This window comes from Macrobrachium rosenbergii, chromosome 14 (assembly GCF_040412425.1).
Source record: "Macrobrachium rosenbergii isolate ZJJX-2024 chromosome 14, ASM4041242v1, whole genome shotgun sequence".
Lineage (NCBI taxonomy): Eukaryota > Metazoa > Arthropoda > Malacostraca > Decapoda > Palaemonidae > Macrobrachium > Macrobrachium rosenbergii.
Window position 1 is genome coordinate 3,553,536 of NC_089754.1, and position 24,645 is coordinate 3,578,180.

Genomic DNA, 24,645 nt, shown 5'->3' on the forward strand with positions numbered 1-24,645 from the left:
GGGACAGGCTAAAGATCCGTTTAAGGTCCCTATGCCGCGATCAAAAATATAATTTAAGTAACACCATACCGTGGCTCAGAGAGGCCCCTCGGCTTTATAACTAAGCAAGGAGGAGCTGGAAATACGTGGCAGAAAAATCCTGGTGCTTCAAGTAAATCCAAATATATCGGATGATTCAAGCAGCTAGCCAATATCATTCCACTCTGTAAGGTTGCTCAGAAACGATTCCTCGTTTCGGCCAAAAGCACCACCAGGAAAAACACGGAGCCACCTCCAGTCATGCACCAAATATGAAAAAAACAAAACAGCCATTAGCAAATAGTTTCAAACACACAAACCACCTGAGAGGAGGAGAATGAGCTAACAGACTAATACAGTATTTAACACTCAGGTTTAATCAATAATAATGTAAAATCAAACAATTAAATGACAACAAGATGACACCTCCTCACCTAATAGAAAAAAAAAACTGCTGTGTAAAAAAAAAAAATATATATATATATATTAAAATAAATATATATATATATATATATATATATATATATATATATATATATATATATATATATATATATATATATATATATATATATATATATTTCTTAATTCAAAGTCCAATCAATTCAAAACATATGAAATAATCATATACTGAAAAAAATAATTACAGTTCAACTACAGAAATACAAGATGTTATACAAATCTGCAAGAGCAAAATAATCTCATTAAGAATATTACATTAGAAAACAAGGCATTGGAAAGGAGGAGGGGGGGCAAAGAAACAAGGATGCAGCTTACAATATAGGCACCAAAATTATCACAATATCATGAATATACAATGGAGGATTTTCAACACGGAAAATCTCAAACACCAACACCAAACAAATTTTTACCCCAAAAGCTTCTCAAGGGTCTCACATAAGTATACAACTAAGAGCTACATGGCTCTAATCCGGATTCCACATATCTGTTCATAGGCCATAACTATTTTTGCACACACTCAAAATTGTTCCACTTTGTGATTCACATCGCTCATTGTAAAAATGTCCAGCGAAAAATAGTTCTGTATATATCACAGTGACAACACACACAATCACTTTAAAAGAGTCCTACCGAATACATACACCTATATTGCATAACACAGAGAACATCAACACAGATTTCCCATGCGCAACACCAACACACAAAAATTCGTGAAGCGTAGTTATGCCTGGAAACATAGAATAACCGGATTAGTACCCTAACCACCGAATTAACCACCGAATTATCCACCGAGACCGTATTACACCAGGTCACCAAGAACCTAGACCCCATTATACCAGGTGCCTAAGACCACCAGATACTCATAATGAGTGTACCATACCTATGGGAGGTACGAATTTTACTTTATGATGACCTTCATACCTAAATATTTATTTCATGACACATTATATCACGCCATCCACCTTACTTAAAATAATACAGCGACCATATTCTGATCACGAGAATCATTTTAACCTTAACCTAATGTTACATTATGCCTATATATACACATATCAACCTCGAGGCATTTAACCAATATGGTAACCAAACTTTTCAATAATATTGATTAAGTATATCTTTGTCACCCATCCTAAACAGCGCTTTAAACTTTACATTATCATACTCATAATTATTATGTTGAAAGGAGCCTAAACCTCGGCCAAGAACACCTTGTGTTCGCTCGTACCCGACGTCACACGATTGTTAGTAAATGGACATTCTTGATACTAACGTTCATTGTATAGTGATCCACAATCCACCATCTTCAAAACACTACCACCATAACCAAAATGTAAATAATGAGTGCAGCCCTCTCTCCCCAATCCTATTTTTTTTTTTTACTTTTCACTAAAATAACTACCTCTGTTCCTGTAATGAGAATTATGATTAGTACTCTTCAAACTTATTCAATACCTAAACTCATCTACCTACTTCAACAGCACACACACCATAACAAGAACGATACAGATACTACCTTATTAGCTGCATGGCCCAACGCAGGTCTTTTTATTCAACAATACGCGAGAGAACATCTGCTACAACATTGTCTTTTCCTGGGATATGGGTAAATTCCAGGTCCTATTCCTGCAGAATAAGGCTCCAGCGCATAAGATGCTGATTTTTATTTTTGTACCTGTTGAGGAAGGTCAGCGGGTTGTGGTCTGTTAGGATCTTAATAGGGGTGCCTGTGGAAGAAAGATAAATAGAAAAGTGATTAATTGCCAGTACCAGTGCAAGGGTCTCTTTTTCAACAGTCGAATACTTTCGTTGAGTGGGATTTGCTTCTTTGAGAAAACGCAACAGGGTGAGAAACACCCTGCTCGTCCTTCTGTAACAAGACCGCTCCTACACCGTCGTCACTTGCGTCGGTGGCAAGCGAGAAAGGAGGTCAAAATTTGGAGCCCTCAATATTGGGAAACTAAGTAATACCTTTTGAGACTTTCAAATGCCTTTTGCATGTCACTGGTCCAGGTGAATGTTACCTTCTTTTTTAGGAGGTTGGTGAGTGGATCGGAGAAATTTTTCACAAATCTACGGTAGTAACCTACCAAACCTAAGAATTTTCTGACATCCCTCCGACACATAGGGATAGACATTTTCTCAATAGCCTCTACATTGGCCTTTTTAGGAGCTACCGTACCATTACCCACTACATGACCTAAATATACAACTTTTGCTTTTGCAGACTCATTCTTTTTAAGATTGACCACCAGACCAGCTTTCTTCAATACTTTGAACAAGGCTTTAATACGTTTCAAGTGAGTCTCCCAGTCGTCACTATAAATAACAATGTCATCAATATAAACCACACACCCTTCTAAATCATACATCAGCGTATTCATCATTCTTTGAAAAGTGGCGGCGGCAGCGTTTTTCATACCAAACGGCATAACACGACATTGAAATAACCCTTGAGGTGTCACGAAAGCCGACAAAGCTCTTGCTCGTTTCGTCAAAGGAACTTGCCAATAACCTTTTAATAAATCAAATTTGCTTATATATTTTGACTTCCCCATGCGATCTATACAATCTTCTATCCGTGGCAAAGGATAGCTATCGGATTTTGTAACCTCATTTACCTTTCGATAGTCAAAACACATACGAAACTCTCCGTCAGGTTTCTTAACCAACACCACAGGTGATGACCAAGGACTTTTGCTTGGCTCGATCAAACCGTGTTTTAACATATATTCCACCTCCTTTGCAACAACTTCCTTCTTGAAGGGATTTAACCTATGGGGATTGTTTCACAGGTGTGGCTTTACCAACATCCACGTCATGTTCTACAACAGATGTTCGACCTGGTACATCCGAAAACAATTCTTTATAGCCCAACACCAACTTTTTCAGAGACCTACGCTTCTCGTAACTCAAATGAGAAATTGAACCATCAAGGTTTTCCAAAGAATTCTTATTACCTGATTGCCAATTACCATAATTACCATATTTATCCTCAACTTCCTCTGAAAAAGAATAAAGGTCATTATTACATCTAACCACATCCCCAACTGTTGCCACTGGAATGACTTTATCCCTTTCTTTATATTCCTTTAACATATTTATATGGCAAAGTTGAAAAGCTTCCTCCTCTCGGGAGTTTCCACCAAATAACTGACCTCGCTAACTTTTTTCAGAACCTTCCAGGGACCTGAAAATGAAGCTTTTAATGGATTACCAGGAAAAGGCAACAACACCAAGACCTTGTCGCCTTCAGCGAAGTTACGTGTTTTGGTCCTCCTGTCAAAGAAGTATTTCATTCTTCTCTGACTGCACAACAAATTCTCACGAGCAAATTCCCAAGCCTTCGTCATTTTGTCACCCAAATTAGTCATGTAGTCTAACAAATTAATCTCAGGAATGTCACCTTTCCATGACTCTCTTACAACATCAAGAGGACCACGAACACAATGTCCAAAAACCAAATTAAAAGGCGACAAACCTAGAGATTGACTTGGAGCTGAACGAAAAGCAAATAACAAATATGGTAATTCTTTGTCCCACTCAGAACCGTGTTTTAAACAATATTTCGTAATCATCGATTTTAGAGTTTGATGAAACCTCTCCAGAGCACCTGACTCTCTGGATGATATGGAGATGAAGTCACATGTTTAATACCCAACTCTGCCATTCTCTCTTTAAAATATCGACTAACAAAATTTGTACCACAGTCAGACTGAATCACCTTAGGCATCCCAAACTTAGTGAAAAATTGATTAACACCTCAACTATCTTTATGCTTTTAATGGAACGTAGGGGAATGGCTTCTGGAAAACAGGACATTTTATCCATTATAGTGAAAATACTGTATACTCATTCCCACTACGAGTCCTGGGCAATGGCCCGACAAGATCGATTATGACTTCTTTAAAAGGCTCAGAAACCACAGGAATTGGACATAAAGGAGCTTTTGGTAAAACTTGGTTTGGCTTACCGACCTTCTGGCAGATACCACAGCTATTGACAAATTTCTTCACGTCAGATTTCAGTTTAGGCCAATAATAATCCTTGAGCAATTTCCCAGCCGTCTTGTGAATTCCGAAATGACCCGCCAAACCATTATCATGTGCCAACGACATCAAGCCAGTCCTGTGAACACAAGGGACCATTATTTGTTTTGCAATTTCTTGTGCACTGTTACCAGCCTCTCTAGGCCTACTCAACCTATAAAGAATGTTGTTGATTATTTTAAACTTTGGGACTGTCAAATCATCCACCTCGCCTGATTCAGTAGGAAGGTTCCGGAATTTCTTGTTTCTGAGCTTTAATTAGCTTCTCCTTTGTCCAGTTTGGAATGTCCTTTACGCAATGTCAATATTTTCTACAACTAAATTACTAATACCACTACATTCTAAGCTACTCAAATCTACATCTGTTGTTGACTCTGCAGCGTCAACTTCTCTAGCTCTAGAACGAGTAACCACTGCTACTTCGGGATTTATTATTATTGGACAAGTCTGGTTCTTATAGGCAACATCGTTTCCCAACACTATGTCTACTTCCTTAACAGGAAATTTTTCCACTATGGCCAATTTCAACATTCCTGAAAAAGAAGGACATTTCAAATGAGAATTGCCGAGGGGATATGACTCCACCGAATCAGGAAATCCAGACAACAAGACAAATTCTTCACAGTTCAGGACAAAATCTGACGGCAAGGCCTTTCTCAAAATCAATGATTGTGCCGCACCCGTGTCACGCAAAATATGTATGCATTTATACTCGGACGAATTTATGGACGAGACACGACCTTGAGACAAAAATTTCTCAAAACAACCGGATAGTCATTGCTCATCTGCCCTGCTTTCGTCATGGGTTCTTTCTCTTTCCTTCCTATACCCATTACTGGCCTATTGTTTGCCTGTTCTGCTTTCTTAAAAGCAAAACACCTGCTTTTCACATGCCCCTTCTTGTTACAATAGTAGCATGTCATACTCTTCACCTTTTCAGGATCATAACCATTATAACCCCTGTTACCCCTGTCAGGAGAAAAGCGATTATTATTATTAGGGTTATCCTGCCTCCTGGGTTGGTTCTTATTTATATAATTAGGCCTATTAGAAACCTTATTATAACTACTACTCTGGCCCGTTCTAATCCAACCAGGCTTTACATTTGTCACCACTCCTCCCAGTTCATTTTTATGTGACAAATAATACTCGTCACTAGCAATGGCAACCTCTTGTAAAGTATCAATTTTCAACTCTTCCAAATGTGCCTTAAGTTTATCGGGCACACCTCTTAAATTCCTCTAGAAGCACTAACTCTTTCAACCTTTCAAAGTCGTCGACTTCCTTCGGCTTGAACCAATCCTCAGCATATTGCTTCTTACCCCTAGCAAATTCTACAAACGTCTGTTCCCTACCTTTTTGCAGGTTCCTAAACCGCTGTCTATAAGCCTCAGGGACAAGCTCATAAGCCTTCAAAATAATGGCTTTCACATTTTCGTAGTAGGATGATAGATTCTCATCCAACGTAACATAAACTCTCTGAGCCCTACCCATCAGTTTACTCTGAATAAGGGTGGTCCAGTACTCCAGGGCCACTGTAACTTAGCAGCAATTCTCTCAAAAGAAACAAAAATTCTGCCACATTACATTCTTGAAAGTTGGCACGAACTTGAGAGCCTGAGCCAAATTGATAGCAGGCGTTACCAACATATTTGGGGAAGAGGGAGGGGAAGAAGGATCCGTTACCCGCATTTCTCTCTCAAACTGCCTCTCTCTTTCTCTTTCCTCTGCCCTAAACTTTTCCATATTGAATTCTAGGGTTTTTAGTTCTATTTGCTTATTCAAAAGCTCCACCTCTTTGGCTGTTTTCACTTCATCCCCTGCCTTCACTGTATTAACATATTCGTACACCTGCAATAACAATAGGCCCTTCCTTACCGATACATCAAATTCTATTTCGAAATGTTGAGCCACCTGCTCCAACTCATGCCTATCTAACTCTGCCAGCCTTGCTTGCCACCCTTCTCCACTAAGAAGCTCTAACACATTAACTGTTGACATTTTGATAAATCACAAAACAATACCACCAATTACCAAAAATACCTTACACGAGGAGGTGTAAAAATGTTGCCAAAAACAAGACCCCCAAAATTAATTTTGCACACTAGTGAACACTAACAGGTACGAAATATCCTATCGCGGTCGCCAATCTGTGATGGCTGGTTTTGCCACCACTCAATACTCAATCTCAAAAAGCATTACAAGTGTTCAAATCACAGGTACTAAGTCCACGGTAGGTGGAATAGTACAAAAAAAAAAAAGGGTGTGCAAAAATCAATTCAGGGGTGGAAACAAAACACCAAGAATAAAAACTTGATTTAATACATAAATAACCAGATAGAAGTTACACCTGAACCTCACAATACATCAAATAAATGAATAGCTAACACCCTTAATTAATTAATAACAATAATAAACACTCATACTACTAAAGATAGCCTGCAACACAATTAACCACAAAAGAAGGGGGTTCAGACAGGAGGAGGCAAACAAAAAGGAGGAATAACCTGACCAATACACTCTAATATTATACTCCTAAGGTGGTTTTTCTCCGTTTCTCAATAATTGGCTGTGATCTCTGCAAAAATAGAATATCCGCGTCCGGAGATTAACACTGGAAGATATCAAATCACGGCTCCCAGCAATGAGGAATGAATATGGCGTGCTCCGCCAATCAGCATAGATAGCAGGGACAGGCTAAAGATCCGTTTAAGGTCCCTATGCCGCGATCAAAAATATAATTTAAGTAACACCATACAGTGGCTCAGAGAGGCCCCCTCGGCTTTATAACTAAGCAAGGAGGAGCTGGAAATACGTGGCAGAAAAATCCTGGTGCTTCAAGTAAATCCAAATATATCGGATGATTCAAGCAGCTAGCCAATATCATTCCACTCTGTAAGGTTGCTCAGAAACGATTCCTCGTTTCAGCCAAAAGCACCACCAGGAAAAACACGGAGCCACCTCCAGTCATGCACCAAATATGAAAAAAACAAAACAGCCATTAGCAAATAGTTTCAAACACACAAACCACCTGAGAGGAGGAGAACAAGCTAACAGACTAATACAGTATTTAACACTCAGGTTTAATCAATAATAATGTAAAATCAAACAATTAAATGACAACAAGATGACAATATACTGTATATACTGTATATACAGTATATATATCCCCATCGGGGATATTCTGAAGGTAGCGTGAATTTGATATTAAGCGACATTTGTAGCTTCATGATTGTATATAAATCACGTGTGATAAAAAATTTCTGTATATACATATGTATATATACATATATATATATAATATATACATATAAATATGTATACATATATATAACATATATATATATTATATATGAAATTTTTTATCACACCATGATACATATACAATCACGAAGCTACAAATGACGCTTAATATCAAATTCATGCTACCTCGAGAATAGTAAATGGGGAATTATCACCAAAGGGGAATTTATAAGTGATAATTGGATTGATACTGCCGGGTCTCGATCCTTCGACACAGATGCTTATCCAGGGACTCCAGTTGACGCTCTACCCACTGAGCTATCAAGCCAGTCCATTTATCACTTATAAATTGTATATATGTGTATATATATGTACTGAGTATATATATGTATGTATACATATGTATATATATGTATATACATATATATATGTATATACATATTATATATATATATATATATATATATATATATATATATATAATTTTTTTTTTTTTAATCAGTAAGCTACAAACGTCCTTTAATATCCATTCGCTCTACCTCGGAAATAATATATTTTCATATATGTTACCGAAGGGGAATTTTTTAGTTGATAATAAGTTCGTCGTCCCGTGGGCTCGAACCAGCGAAGGACAAGAACTCAGGACTACAGTGGACACATTAACCCACATGGCCAGCAAGTGAGGTATAAGTGGATGTCGGCTCCCACCTACAAATCCCCGTCAAACTCAGGTGTTTGTATTTGGAGACGATATCCACCAACCTCTGCCATGTTGACCGTGAAGTGCGTTTGTCGCACGCAGCCATATTATGACTTTTTATCATATCACCGTGATTCATATACAGTCAGTAAGCTACAAACATCCTTTAATACCTAATTCGCTCTACCTCGGAAATAATATATTTTCATATATGTTACCGAAGGGGAATTTTTTAGTTGATAATAAGTTCGTCGTCCCGTGGGCTCGAACCAGCGAAGGACAAGAACTCAGGACTACAGTGGACGCATTAACCCACACAGACGTACAGAGAATTAATAAGTTGTAAAAGTGTGTGAGCGCTAACTATGAACGAGAGAGAGAGAGAGAGAGAGAGAGAGTTATTAAAGATGGAAATTCAGTATTAAACTAACTTTTAAATGAAATTAAAATTTCTGTATTTTCATTTAAAAGTTAGCTTAATACATTACCCTTAAAAAAAGAATTAAATGGTTGACTTAAGAATATAGGAGTGTGTGTGACTCTCTCCCCCCTTCCACCGATCTAATTTTAGAAGTCTTCTCAACCTCGTTTTTAAAAACTTCTTTATTCTGTCACTTTCTCTTTGTTCTGAAATGCTCTATGTTGTGAAATGCTCTCTCTCTATGTTTTAGAATGGTGCATTTACAGTTTGTAAACGGTACAGGTAAAATTAGATCAATTCAAAATTATCTGCTGTACAGTTAAAGACATACAGAGAAACAGTGCTGTAATACATAGGTTGGCTAACTTCGAACGAGAGAGAGAGAGAGAGAGAGAGAGAGAGAGAGAGAGAGAGAGAGAGAGAGAGAGAGAGAGAGAGAGAGAGAGAGATAACAGTTGTCCTTACGTACGAGAGTGAAATTTTTTATGAATTATTACGGACACACGCACACAGAGAATTACAAGAAAAATTTGACCACTGATTAGCAATATGCCCCTTCTTGTCTTGTTAAATGACATGTCTGACAGCTTTTTGCCTTCGACCTTTTTTTACAAAAGACGAGGGAAGAATTTGTTTGTTCAAAATAATATGAATTTTGTAATTACAGTTTTATTATTATTATTATTATTATTATTATTAGTAGTAGTAGTAGTAGTATTAGTAGTAGTAGTTAATTTTATTAATCTTATTAGTATTTGAAAATTAGTACTTATTATTAGGTAAAAAGTTTATTTATCATGCATATAAACATACCTGTATAAATGCACCATAAAAATTCATCTCACTAAAAGAGAGAGAGAGAGAGAGAAATTATTACTTTTAATAATGTTTGTTATTTAATTTACACATAAAAGCTTGAAAACTTATAAATTACATGAAAAATTAAACAAACACTTTTGCAGGGTTTCTCAGTGTTTGCTTGTTCGTGTGTCTGTGAAAAACTCTTGTAAGGCCATCAGTTAGATTCCAATGAAAATTCGTGTCTGTGAATTCGTGTAACTCGAATCGTGCAAGTTTGGGGTATTACTGTATATATATTTATACATATACAGTATATATTTTATATATATATATACATATATTTTATATATATATATATATATATATATATATATATATATATATATATATATATATTGCATATATATATATATATATATATATACAGTATATATATATATATATTGCATATATATATATATATATATATATATATATATATATATATATATATATATATATATATACATATACACAGTATGTATATATATCTATATATATACAGTTGTTATGCATTTCTCATTTCCGCATTTCATTTTCAGGATTTTTGTGGAACACATCATTCACTTGTCTGTGGGGAAATTTCACTAATTCGCTTTTTTTCGTAGAGCAACACTGTTTATTCACTAATTACTGTATTTTTTCATTAAAATATATGTATTGAGAGAGAGAGAGAGAGAGAGAGAGAGAGAGAGAGAGAGAATGATGGCACAAGAATTTTTTAATGAATTTATGGTTGATGGTGAGGACTAACCACGTTTATATGATAAATGAATGATTTAACTAATAATAAGTAATTTTCAAATATAGTAATAATAATAATAATAATAATAATAATAATAATAATAATAATAATAATAATCCAAATCTTCTTCACAATCCTATGAATATGTTTATAAAATACAGAATCACATTTATTAAAAAGTGCTGTATTTACAAATAATAAAATTAATTCCAGGAGCTTTGAGAGCCTGCTCAGCTCCCTTCTTCAGCTAGGAATGACTGTCATTTCTGGCTGAAGAAGGGAGCTGAGCAGGCTCTCAAAGCTCCTGAATTCATTTTATTATTTGTAAATACAGTACTTTACATAAATGTGGATTTTGTATTTTAATAATAATAATAATAATAATAATAATAATAATAATAATAATAATAATAATAATAATAATAATAATGATAATATACTGTAATTTAAAAATTTATGCATTTCTATAGTAAATTATGTTTAATTATACACAAATAAATAAATATTCCCAATCTTTTCCAACTCTCTCAATTGAGGGGGGTGGGGGAGGTTGGACCTGTCATATATGTCAGATATCTGACCACGACCATTGTGGTCAGAAATTTTACATATATGACGGAAATAGAAATGCATTGATTTTTAAATGACAGTATATTGTTATTATTATTATTATTATTATTATTATTATTATTATTATTATTATTATTATTATTATTATTATTATTATTATTGTGTTGCCCATTTGGTGGTTAGATAAAATAGCTATGAATGATACTTAAAAATCTCTCTCTCTCTCTCTCTCTCTCTCTCTCTCTCTCTCTCTCTCTCTCTCTCTCTCTCTCTCTCTCTCTCTCTCTCTCTCTCTCTCTCTCTCTCGTACATGAATATATTAACTGTGGAGCATCACTATATTGTGATCGAAAATAATGATTAAAAAGTCACAATAATATAATTGATAAATTGTATATTTTAAGACATAAAAATATACAAGAAAGGGGATAAAAACGAGGGGAGCTTTCGACCGTTTGCGCCAACAGTCCTCTTCAGCCAACTCAGTTGGCTGAAGAGGTCCGTTGCGCAAACGGTCGAAAGCTCCCTCGTTTTTTATCCCCTTTCTTGTATATTTTTATGTCTTAAAATATACAATTTATCAATTATATTATTGTGGCTTTTTAATCATTACATGTATATATTTTTAAGGGTAAAATGTTTAAGATGACTTTGAAATGTTATTAATATCATTTCAAAGATTAAAACAACTTGCTATAGTAAATCATTTTTTTATCATAAATGTATTTATACGTAATCACGAAAACACTGACATGAGACAGTAAATATAATTTCAATATCATCTTACAACACAGGAAAATATAAGTAGAATAAGCGCCCAGTGCATTACATACAATATGAGTTACATAGGCCAAAGAAAACGTGCGTGTTTGGATGATAGGGGATACGTAAGCGTAACTGTTGTAGGCTTGAACTGAATTTTGCAACGTGACTTTGAAATGATATTAGGGTGATATGGGATGATAGTTTAAGGTATATTTTTGTTTGGACTGTCAGGTTTGGCGATGAACTGTTAAAATAGGCAGTTATAAGAGTTTTAGGGGTGTATATAGCCTAGTTAAGAGTAATAGTGGTAGGAGAGTATTGTAATGTAATGTTACTTTGGGTGTTTTGGAATGATGATTTGGGGTGTACTTTGTTTGAAATTATATTAAATTGTTTTAGTATAGTAATTTAAGGTATATTTTTGTTTGAAATATCAAATTAAGCTGTGCAATGTTAAAATAAGCAGTTACAAATGTAGATTTGGCGTGCCCGACATTTTTTATTCCCTTCTTACCTGCATAACTCTTCTATGTGCCGAAACCGTCGTCCACAGCGTCTCTCGCATCGTCGGCTGCTAACGTAATTGCATCTCTATTTCTTACTGGTACAATCCCTACATATCTTGTTAGGTAGTCTAGAAAGACTAGTATATGTTTATTCCCTCTAACAGTGGTAGGGAATGGGCCTAAAAAGTCCATTGACACGCCTTGGAACGGGTGAAGTTCCGATGGGTATTTTTCAAGTGGAGCCTTTGGATTTACGTTACCCTTATTTCTATTACAAACTACACAGTTCTGTACAAAGTTCTTGGCATCTTCACTACAATGTGGCCAAAAATAATTTCTGGTTATGATTCTACTTGTCTTCTTAATTCCTGGATGTCCTGCTAACTTATATGAGTGGGTCAGTTCTAAAACTTCTCTGATTAATGTTTTTGGGATGCATAGACGAGAATAACCATTCTTCTCTGTTGGTCTTTTATACAATAACCCATTGATTAATACAAAATCAGGTTTTGAAGATTCATCTGTCATTAACTGTCCTATTACCTGTCTGATTTCTGTGTCTTTTCCTTGTTGTATTTGAACTCTTTGTAAGTCTAAGTCTACTACTTGACAACTAAAACAAGAGGTATTAGTGGTAATGTATTTCTCTGTTTCTTGTGATCTGGATAATGCATCTGCTAGTGGATTAAATTTACCTGGGATGTATCTGAATTCTGGAGCAAATTCTAACACAGTAATGAACCATCTATTGAACTTCATGTTATTTGTAAAAGTTCTCTGCTTAAACAAATCACAAATGGGTTTGTGATCAGTAAGTACATTGACTTTTTGCCCTAGAAGTATGTGCCTAAATTTCTTTACTCCCCAGTATAATGCTCAACATTCCCTTTGTATTATGCTATAATTTCTCTCTGTGGCATTTAAGACTCTACTGGCATAATATACTGCCCTCATTCTGGTTTTGTCCTTTTGCAGTAATACAGCTCCTAGCCCTGTACTTGAGGCATCACAGGCTAAATAGAAGTCTTTGGAGAAGTCTGGGTAGACTAATACAGGATTCCTTGTCATTTTACTCCTTAGTGTTTGGAGGGCTGTTTCTTGCTCTTTATTCCATTCATATTTGACATCCCTCTTTGTTAATTCTGTTAATGGTTTGGCTATTGTAGCAAAACCCTTAATGAAAGGTCTATAGTAACCTACCATTCCTAGAAATTGTCTCAATACTTTCAAATTTGTAGGAGCTGGATATTCAACTATTGCCTTTATCTTGCAGTCCATCGTCACTAATTACATGACCTAAGTATTCCAAAGATTTCATTAAGAATTTGCATTCCTTTAATTTGATTTTAGTCCTGCTATTCTTAATCATTCTAGGACTATTTCTAAAGTTTTGAGGTAACTTTCTAAATCTTTACTAAAAATGATATCATCTAAGTAAACTGCAACATTTTCCAGATCTCCTAGGATTTGCAACATTAATCTAACAAAAGTTAAAGGAGCCGAAGTGAGTCCAAATGGCATGACTTCAAATTGTAAATGTTCTTTATGTGTGCTGAAGGCTGTGTATGGTTTCGACTCTTCATCTAAAGGTGCTTGCCAATATCCACTCAGCAAATCTAAGGATGAAAATATTTTTGCACCTCCTAATTGAGCTAACATATCTTGAAGTACTGGCATTGACATTCTATCTGGGATGGTGTTGGAATTTAACTTTCTATAGTCTATCACAAGTATCCAATTTCCATCTTTCTTTGGAACAAGTAGCAATGGAGAATTATATGGAGATTTGGAAGGAATGACTACCCCATCTTTCTTCATTCCTTCTATCAAATTATCAACTATGGGTCTTTGGCTTATTGGTAATCTGTAATTAGGAATAAAGAATGGTTTTGCTCCATCATCTAACAAAATTCTATGTTGTAGGACATTTGTTCTGCCTAATTTATCTCCTTCTATAGCTATTACATCTCTGTATTTTTCTAATACCTGAATTAATTTATTCTTGTTTTTTGGGAAATCTGTTTTATTCATCTCTTTGTTTAATTCAGACCTTTGACCAGTTACAGAGAAAAATGCCTTTTCCTCCAGTGTTAGTAAAAGATTGTTAATAGGTATTCCTTTGCAAAAGACAATGCTTGTGTATAGTGTTAGTTTGTTACCTGAGTAGTTTTGGATATAAACTTCACAAGTATTACCCATCATATGGACCAGTGAATTGTCCTTTCTGACAAATTCTGGCAACTCCTCATTTAATAACAGAACGTGTTTAACTTCTATTTCTTCTTTTCCCTGAAATGTATTTTTGTTAAACACTTTGGATGCAAACTTACATGTCTATTAAGTATGAACTGTACTTTATTATCATCAGCAGCGCTTACGCAACATATTTCTTCATCTTCTATTTCTGCAAAGTTACAAGGTTCTGCATATTCACTAGCTCCTTCAGTTACTGCTATTACATTATTTATATCTACTTTATTTTATTTAATAACAATACTTCATTTAGTAATTTCCTTTCATTATCGCAACGTATTACTACATTGCTATAGCTATCGGTATTTGTGTCTGTATATTTATCAGTAAAGGCGCCTTGTTTTTCGTTATATTCAGAATCTCGGTGATCACCATTATTTAAATCTGGGTCATTTCTTTCTTTGGGGTATATAATTTCTTGATGTGCACATCTTCTTGGTTTTCTTTTCTGTAATTGTGGGAATTCCTCTTTTCTATTCTTTTCCATTTTATCTTGATTGCTCTCTTGATGGTAATTTATTTTATGTATGGCTTTTTTGCTTGTCGAAGCCGTCTCGGACAAATTGATCAGATTTGGGTGAAACGTTTCTTCTTCAAGCGTAAAGCATACGCTCCTTTTATTATCCTGTTTCAGGTTAATTCTTCCTTCTCTGCAGTCCAGGATGATTCCACATTCTTCATTAGATTAAAGTGAAACTTTTCTTCTTCAAGCGTAAAGCATACGCTCCTTTTATTATCCTGTTTCAGGCTAATTCTTCCTTCTCTGCAGTCCAGGATGATTCCACATTCTTCATTAGATTAAATGAGAACAATACTTGTGCGGGGAAAAATCTGTCTTCTAGAACTATAAAACTTTCAACAGATTTATGTGACAAAATGTCTATTTCTAAGTTCACATTTCCTAAACTTTTGATCTGTTTACCTGCTACTCCTTTAATTATTCTGCTTTGACCCTAGATTAGCGTTTCTTTAACGCCTAAGTATTTGGTTAATGTGTGTTTATCACTTATGCTTACAGTACTACCTGAATCCATAAGCACAGTACATATCTTTTTATTTATGGGAACTTTAATGATAGGCAAATCCTTTCTGGTTATTTTTCTTTGTCCATGGAAAATACAACTTCTTTACTCTGCAAATAGGATAATGCAGATGAACCTTCACTCCCTCTTTTTGCTAATTCTTCTGTTTTTAGATTATCTTCTTGAAGGGACTTTCTTGCTGTCTTATGTGTAGGGATAATTTGTCATTGACTTGAAGACTTATTTGATGTTGAGCGATTGCTGCTTAATTCAACTACTTCTTTGTTTCCTTCTTGTGTTCCAAACCAGCAATTCCTGGTTAAATGCCCTACTTTCTTGCAAATCGTGCAGGTTCTAGGCCTTCTGCACTCGTTTGTAGAATGATTTGTATGCCAGCAGTTTTCACAGGCTGTCCTCAGTCTCGCTCCTTGAGCGGAATGGTTCACTTGGGTTGAATTATATGTGTTTGAGTTTTGACCATATTTATAAGGTTTGGGAGGACCACTCTTTGTTTGATTATATCTTCCTTTCTGGTTTGGAGTCCATTTTCTTTTAGTATTTTGGGCATATTTTTCTTGAAAGGTAGTTGGTCTATTCCCTACTTGTCTGGAATTATCATAAAACTCATTATTCATTTTAAAAGTAGGATTATTATTTCTGCTTTTCCTTTCATTTTGTGCTTCTGTTGTTCCTACAGATTCCTTGGAAAGATTTGTCTCTTTCTTTTGTATTTCTTCTCTCATTGTTTTCAGTGTTTGAAGACTGTCTTTCTTTGGATCAATTTTTATTTTTCTGAAAGCCGCTTTTTCTCTTCTCCAAGAGCATTGTATATTGTTCCAAATGACAAGTGATTTAAAACATGTCTTAGCTCAACTAACTTACTGACACTATCACCAAACTGTGTCCTATCTCCTATGGTAATGCCTGTTTTCTTTAAGTCTTCTGTTATTTTATCTATTGCATTCTCAACACTTGCATACAGATTAGCTATTGTTTTATATTGTGGGTTAAGGAATCTAGTTATGTTATACTGTTTAAACTGTCAGTCTTATTTACTGGTTCCCAGAGTGATAAACAAATTTCTTTGAATTCTGCATAGTTATTAACCCTTTAACGCCGAAGCCCTATTTTCAAAAACGTCTCCCGTATGCTGGCGGCCTCCGAGAGGTAGCGCGAAGCGGAAAAAAGTTTTTTCAAAAATCACAGCGCTTTTAGTTTTCAAGATTAAGAGTTCATTTTTGGCTCCTTTTTTTCTCATTGCCTGAAGTTTAGTATGCAATCATCAGAAATGAAAAAAAATATCATTATCATATATAAATATTGGAATATATGACAGCGAAAAAAAAAACTCGTATATAATTGTATACAAATCGCGCTGTAAGGAAAACGGTTAAAGCTAATGAGTTAATTTTTTTTAGTTGTATTGTACACTGAATTGCGATGAATTTGGTATATAGCAGATTGTAAAACGATTAAAGCAACACAGAGAAAATATTATCACAAAATGATGCATGAATTGTAACGCTTGTGGACGTAAAAAAGGTTTTTTTCAAAAATTCACCAAAAATCTAAATATTGTGCTAGAGACTTTCCAATTGTGCCAAAATTAAGGAAATTGATTGAATATTACTAGACTGTAAGTATTTTAGCTTACAATTGCATTTCTGAACCATTTCGATCGAGTTAAAGTTGACCGAAGGTTGATTTTTTTCTATTTATCGTTATTTCGATGTAAATATTTAAAATCTGTGAAGAGCTAAAGGAATGATTTAATTTTTGTTGTATTCTACATGAAATTGCGCACATTTTGATGTATAACACTTTATGTAACGAATAATATGAAACGGCGAAAAAATTACGGCAAACTGACGTAAGAAATGACACGATTTTCAGCGGAGTCCGCGCGCGCGGAGCGGAGGAAATTATTTTTTTCAAAAATTCACCAAAAATCTAAATATTGTGCTAGAGACTTTCCGTTTGTTGCAGAATGAAGGTAAATGATTGATTGTTACTCGAATGTAATAATTATGGCTTACGAATGCGTTTTTCGATCATTTCGGTCGAGTCAAAGTTGACCGAACGTTAAAATTTTGTCAGTTATCGTTATTTCGGCGAAAATATTAAAAACCTGTGAAGAGCTAAAGGAATGATGTATTTTTTGTTGTATTCTACATGAAATTGCGCACATTTTGATGTATAACACTTTATGTAACGAATAATATGAAAGGGCGAAAAAATTACGGCAAGCTGACGCAAGAAATGCCACGATTTTCAGCTGATTCCAAGCGCTCGAAGCGGAGGAAATTATTTTTTTAAAAAATTCACCAAAAATCTAAATATTGTGCTAGAGACTTTCCGTTTGCTGCAAAATGAAGGTAAATGATTGATTGTTACTCGAATGTAATAATTATGGCTTACGAATGCGTTTTTCGATCATTTCGGTCGAGTCAAAGTTGACCGAACGTTAAAATTTTGTCAGTTATCGTGATTTCGGCGAAAATATTAAACACCTGTGAAGAGCTAAAGGAATGATTTATTTTTTGTTGTATTCTACATGAAATTGCGCACATTTTGATGTATAACACTTTATGTAACGAATAATATGAAAGGGCGAAAAAATTACGGCAAGCTGACGCAAGAAATGACAGGATTTTCAGCGGAGTCCGCGCGCGCGGAGCGGAGGAAATTATTTTTTTCAAAAATTCACCAAAAATCTAAATATTGTGCTAGAGACGATCCGTTTGTTGCAAAATGAAGGTAAGTGATTGATTGTTACTCGAATGTAATAATTATGGCTTACGAATGCGTTTTTCGATCATTTCGGTCGAGTCAAAGTTGACCGAACGTTAAAATTTTGTGTTATCGTTATTTCGGCGAAAATATTAAGAAACTGTGAAGAGCTAAAGGAATGATTTATTTTTTGTTGTATTCTACATGAAATTGCGCACATTTTGATGTATAACACTTTATGTAACGAATAATATGAAAGGGCGAAAAAATTACGGCAAGCTGACGCAAGAAATGCCACGATTTTCAGCGGATTCCGCGCGCGCGGAGCGAAGGAAATTTTTTTTCAAAAATTCACCAAAAATCTAAATATTGTGCTAGAGACTTTCCGTTTGTTGCAAAATGAAGGTAAATGATTGATTGTTACTCGAATGTAATAATTATGGCTTACGGATGCGTTTTTCGATCATTTCGGTCGAGTCAAAGTTGACCGAATGTTAAAATTTTGTCAGTTATCGTGATTTCGGCGAAAATATTAAAAAACTGTGAAGATCTAAAGGAATGATTTATTTTTGTTGTATTCTACATGAAATTGCGCACATTTTGATGTATAACACTTTATGTAACGAATAATATGAAAGGGCGAAAAATTACGGCAAGCTGACGCAAGAAATGACAGGATTTTCAGCGGAGTCAGAATGAGCGGAGGAAATTTTTTTTCAAAAATTCACCAAAAATCTAAATATTGTGCTAGAGACGATCCGTTTGTTGCAAAATGAAGGTAAAGGATTGAATATCACCAGAATATGAGATTTTTTGCTTACCCAAAAGAGACCCAAGTAAAAAAAAATTATATATATATATATATATATATATATATATATATATATATATATATATATATATATATATATATATATATATATATATATATATATATATATATATACTACATATATACAGACATTCATACATAAACACATATAAATTATATTGTTTTTTACTTTGTTACGAAAGCATAACTAAAAGGAATGGTTGTGAAAAACTTTGTTTTTTATAAAACGAAATTATACAAAACAGCAATGAATACAGATATATAAAAACTTGTAATAAATATAAAACTAAAAATAAATTCAATGCAGAATACTCACTCGTAAATATAAAACTAAAAATAAATTCAATGCAGAATACTCACTCAGTAAATACAAAACTAAAAAAATAAATGCAGAATACTCACTCGTAATCCTGATTCTTCGTGCTGTTTCTTGTTTTCTCCCTCCTCCATTGAAGATTCTTGCATTTTTTTCCTCCTGACATGACGGGGCACAAGTGGAGGAGGGAGATGCGCGCCCTTACTGCTGGTGGGCCGCCCTTCGGCGACTCGCTGCGCCCTCCGATGTCGCTCGGGCAGGCGCACTCCAATAAATAACCGCGTTGTGGTACCTGCGGTCACACTCATCCAACCTGCAAAGTGCTACCTTGCAGGTGCGACACACGCACCGGCTGTCTCTCCTCTTGCCATTCATATGGCACACCCGCACCGTTTCTGTCTGCCCCCTTCGGATGAGCTCCAGTGTGTGATCTCCTGGCTGCAGCCGACACACAGGGTCGGCTACCCGACGGGACACTGGAATTCGAGGGGCGGCGGCACCTTCAGGGGCAGTGGCATCTTCAGGGCGGCGTCATCATCAAGGTCGGCGGCAGCAGGCGGCGCCGGCAGGATGAGGAATTATGATGTCGAGGTATCTCACGACATCTGACCCTCCTCTCAGGGCAGAGCTGGAGCTCGGGCAGGGGCCGCCGTTGGAAGGCCACTCCTCCGGATCGAAGTTGATGAGGGCATTCCCAGCCACCTCAAGAAACTGGATGTGGGTCAACCTCCGAGCGTCCGAATTATACCCACAGTAAATGATGTAGGCATTCTGGAGGGCCAACTGAAGGAGGTATTTGAGGAGCTTCTGTGTCCACCTCCTGGTTCTCCTGGCGAAGGGATAATACTGGATGAGTTGATCAAAGAGATCAACTCCTCCCATGTGCCTGTTGTAGTGCCCGATGACAGTAGGGCGTTGGACACGAAACTCCTCATACGTAACTCAGCCCTGCCGGGGTGTCTTCTTCCGCTGGGTGATCTCCTCATGGGCACGAGTCGGACCCCATCCAACAGATGACGAAGACATCTCCCTTCCGCCGCCACTCTGTCTCTCCTCTTGCAAGATGTTGCGGGTGGCTAGCAAACCTCTTGAGGACATTTGGGGCCCCACGCACCAAGCGAAGGGGGTACCACTGACGTGCACACCTGCTTCATACAGTTCCTGGGCCAGGGATACCGAGTTATAATAATTATCCATAAACAGGTGGTATCCCTGGTTACGGAAACGATTCACAAGACCGAAGACAGTGTCACGCAGCGTGAGAAGACCCCAGAATACACCAAGAAGTCCACGGCGTATCCAGTGTTGGCTTCCGTAATAAAAAATAACTTTACACCATACTTCTTTGGCTTCTTCAGGTTGTACACTTTGATACTTAGACGCCCTTTGTATGGCATCTTACCTCATCCAAAGAAAGGTTCTTGAAGGAACCACGAGTCTGGCACCATTCACGTATGAACTCCAACACTGGGCAGACTAAGATGAGGCGGTCGGGGTTATTCCGGTATAGCCCTTCGGTTGAAGGCGTTGAAATACCTGTCCAACGCCAGGAAACTATCACGGACATAATGCCGGCCACATTAGGCGTACTTAAAAAAAAATTCCGCCTCCAATATTGCCTGACGTCAGCAGCAGGCATCATCCCAAAGAATATGTGGAGCCCCAAAAAGTGCGCCATGTCCGTGAGGTTGCAGCCCCGCCAGCGGTGCGACAACGTCGTCCGCATTCCTCACGGCAGTACCGGCGTAATCTACCGTCTCCGCAACCAGAAATTCAAGCAGTTCCCAGCGTCAGGAAAAGCTGAATGAACCCGAGTACCGTGAGAGGCACAGGGGACGGTCAGTCCAGGTACTGCCGTGAATGGGTGCATGTTAGGTGGGGTGGGGTCCTCCGACCACCCCTCATCACTTTCGGACGAACGGCCTTCATCTGAGCTGCCGCGACATTGCGACCTTCTCACGGGTTTGCGCTTGTGCACGCCAAGACGCACGGGCACGTCTTCGCACTCTCACACTCCCAGCTGGGCCGTCTCCTTCACTTTCCCCATCACTTTCTGTTTCGTCCCCACCAGCCACAATCGAGTCATCCTCTTCCTCCTCCAACTCACTTTCTCCCTCGTAGGCACTAAACCCACTAAACTCTAATTCACTTTCCTGCTGAGGATCCCGTACGGACATTGGTGGCAAATATTCGTCATCGCTGACGTCAGGCGTTATGTCGTCATCGCTAGATGACCAACTACCACCGAAATCAGGACTTTCGACCTGCTCTCGATCGAGCTCCAACAAGTACTCATCAATGTCCTTCTGTTGGAGGCCTCCCAAATGTTTTTGGATGCCCCTCAGGACACCCCGATGCTTCCTAGGGGTCGTAAAAGGAACGGGATGTGGTCCTTGGTCGCCATAGGTCACACGTGGCCGAACAACACACTGCTGAGAAGCTGGGTCACTCTGGTTGCTGGGTCCTTCTCCAGCATCCAAGTCCAAAACTCGCCTCACACGCTCACTTCCGACAGGCAATGTGCGCCTTTCATGCTCCTGACACCTTTGCGACATCTCTGCAAACGTTCTGTTGCAGCACGAATTCGCTAACACTCGCAAAAGTTCAGCAAAACACATCTGCGTCAAAATATCGCTCCCGCAAGGCGCTACTCTGATGCTCTCTGATGCGAGATGGGGGAAATTCGCGCATGCGGCGTCTGGGTGACGCCAGAAACAAAACAACAGCTGGATCCGTGAACTCCCAGCATCCGCCGAGGGCTGGATTTGAAATCTTCCGCAAACTAGGCCTACAATTATTTTTCCGTGAATATTTAAAAAAGCATTTTCAGTCGACGTTTGCAACGTCCACTCAGCATTCGACAGACAATTTTGGACGACGTTTAAAACGTCCAACAGGCGTTTAAGGGTTAAGTTTGCTAAAGCTTGTGGAATTCAGAGTTTGTGGGCGTCACCATGCTCTGAACTGACGAGAAGCAATGCTTCATTTATTTTAGCTCTTTTATCTGTTATTCCCCCTGAAGTTATGTGGCTGTCTGTATCTGCGAGCCAATGATTTACTGTGTAAGATTCGAGTCGACTTTTGTCAGGATTTGAATCATCCACCTGCCCAAGCTTTTACAGCTGCTTGATTCATATTGCAAAATTGGAGTGTGCAAGTATTATTAGTATTGTTAACTATTATTATTACTGTTAGTATTATTAGAATTATTAACGCTATTTTGGTTCTGGTTAGTTGTGTTATTATTGTTAGTATTTCCTTGCACTAAAGTTGAGTGGGAAATTAGTCATGGAATTCGGCTATGTTTGAGTGTCGGCGGTCTTAAATTGTATGGTGAATGACTCACTGTGTTCAGTAATTCGTCAAAAACTCTTTGCATTGTAAAACAAAGTTATTCAAACTGAGTATCTCATTTGTATCTATAAAAATTTTTCACTATGCACACTGTACCATAAAATAAAAGACACTGTCAAAATATAACAGTAAAAAAATTAAATTCTCAAACTGAGTTCACGTGCACAAGTAAATTAAATCTTTCAAAGTAATCATTCAAATACACATAAAAAAATCTTATGTGAATCTGGGCATCATATCATCAAAAAAAAAAAAAAAATTACAATAAGTACACAAAGTTGCATATAATTACTCAAATATTTATCACCAACTGAGTGAAAAAAATAACTATTTCCCTATCTGAATTATTACTAAATAATTATCACAGAGAGAGTAATAATGGTAATTACGCAAAAAATAATGAATTCACTAGAGAGAGTTTCCTTAAATTTCAGTTTAATAGAGAGATGTTAAATAATCTTCACTTTTCACACATTTAAAGAGAGAGAACAGTAAATCTCATTTTCTCGATAACTTACAGGTTGTTGTTATTGCTGAATTCTTTCGTAGTCGGTAAGAGTTTTTCTGTTGTCGTCGCCTCCCTTGAAACACACTGCTTGTTGTTGCTGTTGAGGTTTGGCTCACTCTGTTGTCGTTAACTGTTCTATGTGTTTGCTTCTTCATTGCCTAATACTGTTTTTATTCACTTCTGTTTGATGCTCTATTGCAGGATTTTATTTCTTCATATAAGTTTTGCTTGTCGTCGTAAAAATCTAAGTTCATTTTGTAGATTTTTGTTTCACTGTAACTTACGTAATTGCACTGATATTTCTGTTAATGCTTGTTTGTTTTGTCTTGCCTTCTGGATCCACTTAAGCTGCCACCAGTTATATCATGCCTGACATTTTATATTCCCCTCTTAACTGCATAACTCTTCTAAGTGCCGAAACCATCGTCCACAGCATCTCTCCCTTCGGCGGCTGCTAACAAGTTTGCTGTTTCGAAGGAAAATTATCTTAAAGTAATTTCTTTACTTTAATAATGAAAGTTAACTACAAACTTAAGTACAAGTTACGGTTACAGTTACGATCTTGTAATCACTCTTGTTCATCATCATCCAGGTGCCATATCCCCAAGGACGTCGGCAATCATGGCTCGCCACTCCTCTCTATTTCCGGCTCTCTGCAGCAACTGAGCTGCAGACATTCTTCCTCCAGTCATCCTCACCAATCCATCCACATACAGTATTTTTTTCTAGGTCTTCCTCTCGGCCTCCTTCCATTGATTTTACCAGTGAGAGAGAGATGTTCTAGTTCTTGTCTTCTCACTATGTGACCCACAAACTGCATTTGTCTACCTCTCACTGAAGCCAAAAGTTCTCTCTCAGTGCCTACTCATTAGTTTTCCTTTCTGTCCATAATATTTTCAGCATCCTTCTCCAAAACCACATTTCTGCAGCCTGTAACCTCTCCTCGTCTGCCTTCCTCAAGGTCCAAGTTTCACAGCCATACAACAATACAGACCAAACAAAATTTCTTGATCTTACCAAATGCATCTTTTGCCATGGATATTCTCTTCCTGATCTCTTTTTCGCATTTTCCATCACTTGTGACTGTGCATCCTAAATAATTAAAACTATTGGTTTGTTTAACTGTTTCAGCATCAATTCTTATATCTTCTTGGGGGGATTTCATCTTTGGAGATAACCATAACTTCTGTTTTCTTAATATTTATTGACAGACCTCTTTCTCTGCTTGACTCGTGTAAAGTACTGACTAAAGCTTGACGTTTATCATGAGAGTCTGCAACAAGTGCTGTATCATCAGCATATCTGATATTATTA

At 36.9% G+C, this 24,645-nt stretch overlaps 1 protein-coding gene across 1 annotated transcript in view; it reads right to left on the minus strand.

The window, feature by feature from the left end:
* The window catches only part of Fibp (acidic fibroblast growth factor intracellular-binding protein), a 657,671-nt gene that overhangs the window by 35,453 nt on the left and 597,573 nt on the right, over positions 1-24,645 (minus strand).